We start from the raw sequence: 10,976 nt of genomic DNA, 5'->3' as shown, positions 1-10,976 counted from the left end.
CATCCACATTTACTAATTAATTATTCATTTTGGGTCACTTGACAGTGGAGCAAAAGTGTGTGCTTCCTGTGTTTTTCTCTGTTGGAATGCAGTAGCACATTGAGAGACTGCTTTGTGGTGTGAAAAGATTTTTGTTTTAGGGAGCTTATATTTTAAGAAACCAAAATATATTCTGATGGTTGAGGACATAACACATTTTATAGAAACTAGGTCAACTTTTCAGTACTTTTATCAAAGCACCTACAGTTTCCATTTCTTCGCAGGTGAAGTGAATCTCATTGAAACAGTGTAGCTGGTGTATATTCAGCACACTTTTAAAATAGAGTACCCTGTTTTAAAGGAGGAATTAGTGACAGTCTGATTTGTTTCCACTGTTTCTGTGTTGGAATGGGGAAAGTTCTGTAACCTCTGTGCTGTTCTGTTCTCCATTGACTACTTTGTAAACCAGGGCAGAGTTGGTCATTTGAATGTGTACCCTGCTGAAGGTCAGCCAAATCTGCAGGTCAGGCTACAAGAGACCCCAGCTGATGGGCCAAAGATCACAATTAGAAAAAAGTAAAGAAAGTTACATTAAATGGAAATCAGAGATGTCATTAAGTGCATTTCTGAAATTAAGTATCATCACAGATCTTTCAGAAAGAGGGCTCCCAACAGTAAGCAAGAATCTTTTTACTCTTTATTTTTATTTTTAAAAATTGCCTTCTTAGGCTATTTTAAGAAAACATGACAGCATTCTTTCTTTGTCCCATCCTGTTATCTTACTACTTATGAGCTCTTATATACATGTGAAAATACCTGTTTTGCAACCACTCATAAGACTCAGAAGACAATATGTGGCCCAACATATTAATTGAAAGAGTGCCTGCCTGGCTCAGTCGGTGGAGCACGCAACTCTTGATCTCGGGGTTGTGGGTTTGAGCCCCATGTTGGGTGTGGAGATTACTTAAAAAATCTTTAAAAAAATTAAAGACTGAATTGTTTTGCACATGTATATGTCACTCTCTTGGTATAGGACTTTATTGCTAGAAACTTTTTTGGCAGGAGAGGGGCAGGATTTCTTTACTCCAAATATTTAGTTTTAACAATACAATAGTTATCTTTTAAATCTCCTAACAAGATGTAGTGAATAAAACTTTGTGTGCAAAAGTATAGAAAGAAAAATGAACAGAGTTGAGTTTTCTAAAATTTAACTTTTGTTTTCATTGGAAAAGTGAACCATCTTCATTCATTTAAGAGAAATTTGAGGGATACCTGGGTGGCTCAGTCAGTTAAGCGTCTGCCTTCAGCTCAGGTCATGATCCCAGGGTCCTGGGATCGAGCCCCGCGTTGGGCTCCTTCCTTGGCGGGGAGCCTGCTTCGCCCTCTGCCTGCTGTTCCCCCTGCTTGTGCTCTCTCTCTCTCTCTGACAAATAAATAAAATCTTTAAAAGAAATAAAAAATTTGAGAGCCTGTGGTATGCTATGCACTAGAATATAACAGTACACCAGATAGACCTCACAGAGTTTATATTCTAGTTGGAAGAGATAGATAATAAATAAGTAAATGTATAGTATGCCAGAGTGTGGTGATATTACTGAGAAAAAATAAAGCAGAATATGTAGAATGGTGAATAAGAAGTGCAAGGGTAGGAGTGAAGTTTTTAAATATAGAGAGTGGTTGGGGAAGGCCTCACTTAATAAGGTATGTTTGAGAGAGACCTAAAAGATATTAGGGTGAAGTCATGTATATATGAGTAGAAAGTGCAAAGGTCCTGAGGCTCGTTGTTACCAGTGAGCAAGAGAGATGGGGGGAGAAGTAGACCTACTCAGAGAGGTTCAATGGATATGTGTGTTGGGGGGAAGAGGGGATAATTTAGGACCTTGTCATGCACTGTACAGTGCAAAAAAGTATCTCCTTCCCACTTCAGACCCCAGAGACAACAACAGCTGGTAATGACTTTTTGTGTGTTCTCTGTAAAGAGTTGAGGCAATACCTGACCCAGCCTCCATCTTTTTTTTTTTTTAAGATTTTATTTATTTATTTGACAGAGACACAGTGAGGGAGGGAGCACAAGCAGGGGGAGTGGGAGAGGGAGAAGCAGGCTTCCCGCTGAGCAGGGAGCCCGATGCGGGGCTCGATCCCAGGACCCTGGGATCATGACCTGAGCCGAAGGCAGACGCTTAACGACTGAGCCACCCAGGCGCCCCCCAGCCTCCATCTTTGTCCCGTTGCAGAAGTTCCATGTGAGTATAGTTAGCACATAATTTGCAGAGTAGCAGATCTTGCATAGGTTGATGACCCTTGTCTTGGAGAATATAATAGCTTAAAATAAGCTTATGTGTTTGGGAAGTAGGATAAAAAAAAACTTCTTCCCTAGAGAAATATATTTCTCTACCTTCTTACCTACATAGTCAATTTTCTATGAACAGGAGAACTGACAGCCTAGATCTGGTATAGTTTCCTTTTGAGTACGTTTGTTGCTTTGGTTTATGACCAAATATGCCTACCCCACTTATCTGTTGCTTTTCCCTTTGTTCATTTGACCAAAAATCTCCTGCTTCCCCAAGTCCTAATCATTGGTATTTAATGGCTTCAGGGACCACGTTATAGGTCATCCTATTCATATTTCTGTTTTGCACTGGTTTCCCTTTCCATGGGTATGTTTAAGCATTAAGGGTTATTAAAGCATATACTGAGCTGGTTGGCTTTGGTGGGATTGAGGAGTAAGCACCAACTATTTAGTGATTGATGTTCTATGGCAGCCACATACGGGAAAGTAAAAGGATATTTGATTTCTAGAGTACTTGTGTCTTGAATCACCCATTCTTACTTTCCCTCTCAAGATAATCTGGTTTAGCTAGTCCTGTCGTTCAGTGAAAGAATCTCTCTGTTGCCCTTGCTGTAAGTTTGGAGGTTAGCCCTGCACTTGACCTGGTTACCCTCTGTCCTTCTCTTTAATTATACCTATCTAGTTGTCATCCTGTTACTTAGTATCGTCCTTGGGAGATGACCTCAATCAGGAAACATTTATTTCCTTACCATCCCCTTCTCCTTTGGTCAAGTAACTGTCATCTTGCATAGGAAATACTCTAGGCAATCACAGATTCCCCTAATTTTGAAGTTGCTTTAAATAACTGCTTGATGCGTATTACTTCAACATTTATAGATGTTTGTAGTTGTCTTTTTAAAAAATATTTATTTATTTTAGAGAGCGCATGTGCACACATGAATGGGGAGGGGCAGAGGGGGAGGTAGAGAGAATCTCAAGCAGACTTCCCACTGAGTGCAGAGCTCCATGCAGGGCTCAATCCCACGACCCTGAAATCATGAGCTGAGCCGAAACCAAGAGTTGGATGCTCAATCAACTGAGCCACCCAGGCGCCCCGTGTTTGTAGTTGTCTTGAAAGTATGTTTTTCAATGGCATTCTTCTTTCCTAAATCTTCAGTGACACATGTTTCCTGTGGAAATATTTCTCTTTATGGTTCTTCTAAAAACATTTTGCTACTCACTTGCTCTTACTCAAACCAGAAGTTAAAGTGACTTTTGCTTGAATAAGTGTCAGAGGTAACCCTTGAATCAGTATTTTCAACTGGACTAGAATTATCTAGGGTCGTGAATTCTAGATTTGGGACTTTGGACTTCTTTTGGGATGGGTTATGGAACCAGTCTTTCAAAATGTTGGCACAGCTCTTCGTTTCTTGGAAGGCAGTTGAACTAAGTTGTTTAAAAATAATCAGGGTTGTCCAGTCTGCAACTGGACGTACTCTCCAGTGTACAGCTTAGGATTCCAAAAAATGAGATAATTCTTTTCTAGGTTCTGAGTCTAGAGTATAGGATTTAGGACTGTGTCATTCCAGCCATCCTTATATTTAAACCCATGCTTTCCAACAGCCTCTACTCCAGCCTGGAATAATGATCTGAGCTGTCTGGTGGACGATAATAGGCCCAATACAGTATTTAACGTATTTTCAGGGATCATTTCTATAGTTCGTTAATAACAAGTGCCCTTCTTGCTAGAGGAGTGTGTGTGGTGGTCAGAGGGTTGTCAGGGATAGGCTAGTACAGTGGTTCCCAACAGCTGACTATCAATCATTTTGAGAGCTTTTTAAAAGCATGAATTCCCAGGCATTCCCTCTAGAAATTGAGGTATGGGGGATGAGGAGGTAGATTTGGGAGATTGTATTTTTAATTTTTTTAAAATTTTTTTAAATTTGTTTTAAGATTTTATTTATTTTTTTAAAGATTTTTTATTTATTTATTTGACAGAGAGAGAGATAGCGAGGGCAGGAACACAAGCAGGGGAGTGGGAGAGGGAGAAGCAGGCTTCCCGCAGAGCAGGGAGCCCGATGTGGGACTCGATCCCAGGACCCTGGGATCATGACCTGAACCGAAGGCAGACGCTTAACGACTGAGCCACCCAGGCGCCCTATTTTAAGATTTTATTTATTCATTCGAGACACAGAGATACAGAGAGAGAGAGCATGAGCAGGGGGAGAGGCAAAGGGAAAAGCCGGCACCCCGCTGAGCCAGGAGCCAGACGTGGGGCTCGATCCCAGGACTCTGAGATCATGACCCGAGCCGAAGGCAGGTGCTTAACCATCTGAGCCACCCAGGCGCCCCTAATTTTTTTTATTCTTTTAAAGTTTATTTAAGTAATCTCTGCACTGAATGTGGAACTTGAACTCATGACCCTGTGATCAAGAGTCACATGCTCCTCCGATGGAGCCAGCCAGGTGCCCCAGAGATTGTATTTTCTTAAAAACCTTTCCAGGTGATTCTGATCACTTAGGTTTGAGGACCATAAAACCTGAACATTTGAGTTGAAGCTACATATCTATGTGATTTCTCAGTTGGGTGGTTATTTAAATTAGTATGAGAAGTAGAAAAGAATAGTTCATGGTAGTGGACATGGTGAGAAGGTGACTGATTTGAAGTTTTCTACCTCTGTATGCTGTATTGTACAGGAATTACAGATGTCACGGCCTGATTTGGGGATTATGCCAGTACTTAGCATGGTATGGAGAACTCGCCTGTTGTGAGGGAGGGAAACTTTTAGACCGTATCTCCACTTCCCCTCTCCATTTTGAAATTGTGGAACAGATTCAGGAGAGGATGTTCTCATTGAAACTCAGCTGGACAATTTGTTTAAAACTCGACAGGAAGGGCCAATGTTACTTCCTGTCTGAAAAGGAAGTGCTGGCTTCCTTCCCTTCCTCCTTGGCTAGCTCTGGCCAACTTCTAATATGTTTGGGGGAGGGGCTGATCATGTTAATACTTTTCACTGGCTACCCGTGCCTTGGGAAATCAGGTTACTATCATTGTTCAAGTGTGGAAACATCATGTTCGTTCCCTTCTTTCCTCATTTGAAACGTGGAGATGGATGCTCTGTGGTCTCTTGTCTCCTTGCCCTTGTGTGAGAGCCCTGTGCTGTGTTTGGCTGTTGCAGTCCAGGAAGCTTCCCAGTCTCCCAGACGTTACTTTACATTCAACCTTATACTGTCCCTGTATTCCCTGACATTTGAAAATAGATCAAGGAGCTGTAGGGAAGAAACTGAAATCCATTTGACACTGAGGGGTAAGTTGCGGAAAAGAGAACATAATTGGGCAGAAGGGAGTGGGTGACAAAGGTTTCTTATTTTTAAATTGAGCCAAGAAACATTCCTTCTAAGTGGGGCCAGTTGGCACTCTTCCTGCTATTTTAGTCCAGGCTTCTCCTTCCTACTGGCCAGTCAGTTGTATTAAGTGTTTGATGTGAGTTTGAACTGTGGTCTCTGGGGTTGGGGGGAGGGAGAGTGGTGGAAACAGCTGGTGCCTTCATCAAGCTATCTCAATTACGCTTCTTTTCAGAGTGTTTAGGGGGGTGGGGGGATGGAGGATTGGAGGAATTGGATGTATGTTAGCAGAGCCCCAGCAACTCCCATGTGGTGGGATTGGATTCTCAGGCACTCTTAATACCATGTGGGATGCTGGCTAGTTGGAATGTAGCTAAACCTTCTTCAGTCACATTCTTTTCTTTGCCTCCCCCCCCCAATTCTTTCAGCTTTGGGCTTGATTTGGAAAGAGGATTATGTGGGAAGTTAGATAGCAAAACAGATTCATGGTCTTCCAACCACTGAGTATTCAGCTTAAGTCTTGGGCCCCCTCCATTGACTTTCTCCTTACCCATTCATTACTCCTTTGGTTAAGTTTTCTAAATATGTCTGCAAACAGCCAGAGATACAATTAGAACCAGGACCTTTGGTGAAGTCATGCTGAATTGTAATTGGTTGGCTATACTGTTCTCTTTCCTTCCCTCACACCCTGGGGTGAATGTATTTCTGAGTCAGCACCGCTTTTCTGTCTCACCTGCTCAGTTTGAGGCAGAGAACCCGCTAAGCATCCTTTTGGAGCAGCAGCTTTGATACGGGTGTGGCTAGTCCTCTGGGGTGAGTCTTTTACAGCCCTCTTTTTTTTTTTTAAAGTATCTGTGAAAACCCTCTTAGATTTTTTGGTCTCCTTTTGTGTAATTACCTCACATGATACTACTTAATTGACTGATTTATTTGGCCTGGGCTATGATGAGGGAGAATGGGATAAAAATAGTAACAATTGGGGGCACCTAGGTGGCTCCATCTGTTAAGCGATCCACTCTTGGTTTCCGCTCAGGTCATGATCTCAGGGTCGGGAGATCGAGCCCAGCCATCAGGCTCTGCAGGGGGGGCGGAGTCAGCCTGAGATTCTCTCTCCCTCTGCCCCTCCCACTCATGCTCTCTCAAATAAATAAAATCTAAAAAAAAAAGATACTAACAATTGGAACTACTTTTTCAGTTATTCTTTTTTTTTTTAAAAGATTTATTTTATCGGGAGAGGAAAGCGAGAGAGAGAGAGAGAGAGAGAGCAGGTGCGTGCGAGAGAGCCCTCGTGCAGGGGGAGGAGCAGAGGGAGAGGATCTCAAGCCGACGCGTGCTGAGCAGAGCCTGACGCGCGTCTCCACCCTGAGATCACGATCTGAGCTGAAATCAAGAGGCAGACCCTTAACCACCTGAGTCAGCCAGGCACCCCTCGGTTATTTTTGAGAGAAGGGAGTTAGTCTGATTCAATGCTAGGTAAGAGATCTTAAGCTTTTGTGTGTGTGCTTCAGTGATAGTTTGCCGTGGCTAGGCTCTGCCATTGAAGTTCTGTTCTAAAGCCTAGCGTTGCTAAATACCCATTTTTCTACCCAGCCCTAGAATGGCTGACTGTTGTGTATATTCCTGCCCCACCTCCTTCCACCTGGTTATGTCAGATCCAGGTATGAGTTAATTCCTTCTAAGTTGTGCTGTTTCAGACTTAGGCTCCTTTTGCATCATATACTATCTAAATGAGGGTTCAGCCCAGACTACTTCTAGCAGATCCAAGAAGAAGGGGGAAGGAGTTTTTAGGAGAAAGGAAAGGAGAATAAACGATGAGAAATGATAGCATACTAGTCCCCTGTTCGGAGAACTCTGTGCTGAGCCTGTGCAATGCTTTATGCAAAGGGAATGGAGCCCTGTGGGCAAAGGGTGTTCCTTCTTTGGATTTCAAGAATCTCTGGCTAATAGATTAGCTTGACTTCTATCTGAATCTTTGCTTCTGGGGTTTAGGGCTAACATCCAATGGGCTTGTACAAGATAAGAGAAGAATGCATCATTTATCCCATTCTTGGAATTAGCTGAGGACCCTTATTAGAAAGGAAGGCCCCACCCCCACAAGGAAGTCCAAATCTACAGCCCCTGACCCACTCCAGGGGGAGTAGTGAGCAGGAAAAGCCGAGGTTGCTGTCTTGACCTCTTTGCCTCCAGGACTACTGTGCAATTCTAGTCCTCCCCTCATTCCCTAGGGAGGTAGAGAACTTTGCTCCCAGCACCTGCTGGTGCTTATCCTGCCTCTTGGTAGGGTGGAGCCTGCTGCCTTTGTTTGTTCTCTGTGGGGCCTCTAAGAATCAACTTTATGCTTGTGGGGAAAAGGGTTTGAAAGACTTTGAAAACAGTGGGAATGGGCGACAGAGGACGTTTTAAAGTCGTTCTCCAGGTGGGAATGTTCCGTTGACTGAAGCCAGAGTGGCAATCCGATCGCCATCATGAAGTTTCCTTTGGGATGTATCGCACGTATCAGAACTATCAGCGCAGCAGCGGCTTTCAAATCCCCAGTGCTATGCCTCCCAAGTGAAGAAACTTGCCAAGTAGGAATTTTACAAATCCCCTCACCCGCTTCAAACCCTTAGATCCACACACAGTATCTTTCTGCGGATTCTCAAAGGCCTTAGCTTTGTCCTATGTAGTGTTGGCTTGGGGCAGGGAGGAGGGTTGTTTTCCCGAACATGATAAGGAACTGAGCAGGGCAAAGTGGGAGCTCCGACTGGTGATTGGTAGACAGGATGCCCTGGAATGCGGTTGGCCTGCAGCCCAGAATCCAGCACTTTGTATTTGTTTGTTTCTGGGAGACTGTGGTCTGGTGCTACTGTGACAGGAAGTGAGAAAGCTGGGAGTGGGGGAACGGAGAGGGGCCATGTCTTTGTGGTTCTCCTGTGAAATCTCTTTGTCCCTGGAGAGCAGCTCTGCTCCAGGGCTCTACTGAGAAGAGAGCAGCCTTTGTGTGTCTAATGGGTCTCGGAGCATCTAGCTACTCCGAGGGATTAGGGAGTGTGAATTCTGACTGTGGCCTTTTGCGTCTCAGCACTTGAGTTATATAAATGGCCTCCATCTCCTAGCATTGGGGAATTTCACTGAGTTTTATGTGTGCTACTGTTATTTATAGATCTCTAGGATTTAATTAAGAAAGGAATTCTAGAAAGAGATAGATGTTTGTTTATATAATGTTTATTCACTCTCTGTATTGCAGATATTTTGTTGGGTCTGAAAGGGACAGAGAGAAACAGGCGATGCTGGGCCCAGCATTTTACGGTTTACCCTTCCAATTGGCACCCTACTACACAGCTAGAGAAACCTACCCATTCTTTGATTTCAGTATTGGGAGGTACTGCAGTTCATTGTTTGCACATAACTAGGGAATGGTTGGTAGTTTCCTGGGATTTCCACCCTCCCCCCAAGACTGAAATAGCACCTGTAGCACTCTCTGTGTCCCTCCTCCTTCCTTCCCCCCCTTGTTTTGTGTTTTCCCTGCCCTCCATTCCAGCTGTGAAACAGGCATCTCTTCTAACTTTGTGGATTGGGTGGCTGAGTCCTCAACTTCTTGCCAAGCTGGCTAGTCCCTGAGCACACACACAAACCGGCCTTTGATTGCCCAGGAGGACAGCTGCCCCAGAGGCAGATTGCTAACATACCGCTAGAACAATCCCTCCCCTCTGTTCTGATACTGGCCAGCACAATTTTCCCTGCTTCTAGTTCCTTCTGTTTCCTACCCAGCTCTGATCTCTGCTTTTGGTTTAGTGAGATGCCACATTAAAAAGGAGAGTAGGGATATTTGGGATTAGGTTTTCTTCTTTGAGGTGGGGATGATTTGAGAATGTGGCATGTAGCCAGATTTCCAGAGCAGGCCCTCCAGAGGAAGGATAGATGATTATGTAAAAAGTTGTATTACTTTTGCCCCTAGCACCTTCCCTCCTGAATTCTTATTCCTTTATAAAATGGGAAATCTGAGGTAGATTGCAAGCTATTCTTCCTCAGAATCGAGTACGTTCTTGCTCACTAAAGTGAAGGTAAGACCCAGGGACGCCTTGGTGGCTCAGTTAGTTAAGCACCCCACTCTTGATTTCAGCTCAGGTCATTATCTCAGGGTCAGTCAGATCGAGCCGTGTCAGGCTCCGAGCTCAGCACACGAAATCTGCTTGAGATTCTCTCCCTTTCCCTCTGCCCCTCCCCAAGCTCATGTGCACACACACACTCTCTCTCTCTCTCTCAAATAATAAATCTTTAAAAAAAAATAAAGTGAAGGTAAGACCCAAAAGTCTATCTGCTTCCACACCATCCTCTCTCTCTGACAAATAAATAAATAATCTCAAAAAAACAAAACAAAGGATGAATAAGGAAATGTTGAGAATGCCATAGAAAGTAAGGGGGTTTGGTGAGGAGCTGCCTCTTTAAAAAAGGAATGTGAACTCAAACAGTTGGGTGACCTCTAGAAAACCCTAAGGTTAGGCTTTTTTTCCATGAATTTTTTTTTTTTCTAGCCTAGAGTAGGGAAGGGTAGAAGGTATCCTAGTTAATTTTAATTTTAGGATTTCTGTTTTATGACACAGGAGTTACACAATACCTTCCCAGTCTGATTAGACTTTTTCTCATTTCCCATTGTGTACTTGACCTCCCTCTCTTTTTCTCCCTTCTCCTGTAGGAAGGAGAAAGGCATTTGGCCTCTCCCCTTCCTCCAGTCTGACACCTCCTTCTTTTTGCCCCTCCCTCTTTGTTTCCTTATCGGCCTCTCCCTAAAGCTCTGCTTTCTCCTTATAAGGCTAGGTGAGGCTCCTTTGGCCGGGTTGCATCAGGGATCCAGGTAAGGAACTCATGTGTCTCAGACTTTCAGGATTGAGAGAAAATTCAGCGTTGTCTGTCCCAGTGGAGGGCCTTGGAGAAGCACGTGGGTAATGGGGGTGGAGAAGGAGGCGGCCTGGCCTGAGAGATCAGAAGGACTTGTTAGACCAGTCCGGTGTATGTGTCATACGTGCCCAGGAGAGAAGCAGGTTTTGTTTCTTTCCATACCCTTTCAGTCCTGGGCCCCTCACTAGCTGAGAGCCACACCCTTCCTTTGCTTCAAAAGCCAGTCCAGCATTCAGCCATTTAGTATGTTATAGTTTGGGGGCTTCCCAGAATACTCAGTAGGGGAAAAGAGAACAAGAAGACTGTTCCATCTGGTTTCTGAATTTAGGGTCAAGGTGATGGAGTTGATTTTTTTTTTTTTTTTTTTCTTTTAAAGTCACAGTCACGGTAAAAACTAAATTCTGATATGTAACTTTGGGTCAGGATAATAAGACTGAAGTGAGTTTAAGGTGTCCTCTTGATCTGTGGAGACTGCCAACTCAACCTCCTTTTAACAAGTAACTTTT

This window comes from Neomonachus schauinslandi, chromosome 11, assembly GCF_002201575.2.
Source record: "Neomonachus schauinslandi chromosome 11, ASM220157v2, whole genome shotgun sequence".
Taxonomy (NCBI): Eukaryota; Metazoa; Chordata; class Mammalia; order Carnivora; family Phocidae; genus Neomonachus; species Neomonachus schauinslandi.
This window is presented reverse-complemented; position numbering follows the sequence as displayed.